This window comes from Rhipicephalus microplus, chromosome X (genome assembly GCF_043290135.1).
Source record: "Rhipicephalus microplus isolate Deutch F79 chromosome X, USDA_Rmic, whole genome shotgun sequence".
Taxonomy (NCBI): Eukaryota; Metazoa; Arthropoda; class Arachnida; order Ixodida; family Ixodidae; genus Rhipicephalus; species Rhipicephalus microplus.
The window spans coordinates 259,379,462-259,381,694 of NC_134710.1; the positions used below are offsets into that span (position 1 = coordinate 259,379,462).

At 41.6% G+C, this 2,233-nt stretch overlaps 1 non-coding gene across 1 annotated transcript; it reads right to left on the bottom strand.

The window, feature by feature from the left end:
- Positions 1–233: 233 nt before the first annotated feature.
- On the bottom strand, positions 234–306 carry TRNAT-CGU (transfer RNA threonine (anticodon CGU)). Its single transcript has one exon. It is a non-coding gene; the product is annotated as a tRNA-Thr (tRNA).
- Positions 307–2,233: the final 1,927 nt, after the last annotated feature.

Below are 2,233 nucleotides of genomic sequence, written 5' to 3' on the forward strand. Positions count from 1 at the left end.
TATATATATATATATATATATATATATATATATATATATATATATATATATATATATATATATATATATATATATAGGGGAAAGAAGTGTATACCTAAGGGCTCGTTTTTCCGTGTTTTTAACACAATAATAATGAGATATAACAGACAGTAATGCCAAGGAATGTACAGGGGAAGTTATTAACATTAAGGGAATGTAAATAAGAAGAAAGAAAAGTGGATGAAAAAATTACCAACTGTAAGCAGGAATCGAACCTACGACCTTCGAATTACGCGTTCGATGCTCTAACCACTGAGCTATTACAGCGGCCCTTCCTCCATCCACTTTTTTTGGGTTTATCTGTGAATTTAGAAGTAGGAGCGACAGTCAGCGCCATCTATAAGGTATACACTTCTTTCCCTTATTTCATTGAACGAGGGTCTCGTACTGGCAGACTTGGTGTGTTTAGGTTGTATAAGAGGGACAATTAATCAGCTGCCCGCTCATAATAAGTTCACGTGCTACGTGACGCCAAACATGCGCATAAGAGTGTTTTCACACTCGTTGTTTGGCTTATATATATATATATATATCATCAGAGAAAATTGAAGCATTGCGTGAAGTCCGTGCTCTAGCAGTCAAGTAAGTAAAGTTATATTCACACGTTGCAACAACAACAACAAAAATGAAAATCCACCAAAATGAGACTTTCGAAAAAATACGGGTAAATACCTTCCCGCCGTTATCTTGCATTGATAGTAGCGTTAGAGGCTGGCAACCTATTATTTCGAAGGTTCCTTCTTCCTTGTATTCAAGCGTCACCGTCATTTTCAAGGTCACTAAGCACACGTTTCCTGCGCTTCTTTCGTGCGGGAACATTCGCCCTACAGACCGAGTACAATGATGGCAAGTGTCGCTTCGGTTTTTCAGAGCGTGTGATGCATTTGCCCTAAACATGAAAAAAATAAGAAACGTCAGGGCAGATAATTTAACACTATTTATTGAGTGCCCTGCGTATCAATCAAATGGGCCTGCAGCACACAAAGGCTTTGGCCAATACTTTTTGAGTCTTGGCGGCTCCTCAACTTGCTGGATGGCTCAGAGAAGAAATGGTAGAGAAGTAAAGGCATGGAGGTCAACCAGTCCAGGAAAGCAGGTTTGCTACCTTACACGTGGATGGTCCAGATTTGGTGCATCAGTTCAGAGCTGAGCAACTCAGACTCCCTGCGCGCACGGGCGCTGTTGCTGTTGAGGGCTGCATAACAGCTATTGTTTTATATATGAGGAAATCCCCTTAAGATACGTCCTAGAGCAGGGGTCTGAATTACGAGTTCTGCGGGCCGCATGTGCATCAATGACCTTTCGCTTGCGGCCCGGGGCCAGCAAATAAGAGCTCTCATTCCATACTTCTCTTATGGTTTTATGGCTGTTCGTGACACTGTTAAATGGGTCTCGCGTTGTTTTTTCGCCTATAATCATTAATAACTCTGTGTGAGCAAGCTAGACAGACGAGGAACGTAGGTAGGAAAGTATTTGCTTGTGAGACACATGGTGTGGTCATCTTGTGTTGAAACAGAACTGCGGAACAAAAACTCTAAGCTTCAGGATTGGCGTTCAAATTTCAGTCATTTTGCAAGTCTGTAGGATAAGCCTCCGTAAACCTGACGCCGAATACCCTTTACAAACGATACATATATGAGATAAGGGAATAGTTTTTTTCCAAAGTCATTGTTAACTGACATTTTCCTGAAACTGTGGTCTCGGCTCTCTCGGAAGTAAATTCCGTGAGTGTGGCCCAGTAAAGTAAGTGAGCTTGAGACCCCGGCTCTAGAGCGTCTCTATAGTCGCAATGTCCGTGCTTGTCGGTCACGTATAAGAAATCTGGGTGTATTATGTGCATGAGTGCTGTACACTGGAAAGGTCGTATTTGTAACTGCCACAATTGTACAGACTATTTCTTCCTGAGTGTGGGATGAGGCTGTGGGAATGTACGTCTGTGCAATCTATGGTGTATTGTAATTTCGTAAAATCGGGTAATTCTCTCTTCCTATTCCCACTGCTCAATATAACTTAGGCTCAGTGCGTAATCACTCAAGCCTTGTGGTTTATTCCTAAATTATGATAAGGTGTAAGGGAAGGACAAGATGATATGCACATTTATTTTTAATTACTAGATAATCATAGTGCCTCTAGGGAGCCTTGACCGCTTGCGAAGCTTTGTATCACTGTCGGCGAATCACTAATGAGTACGCCC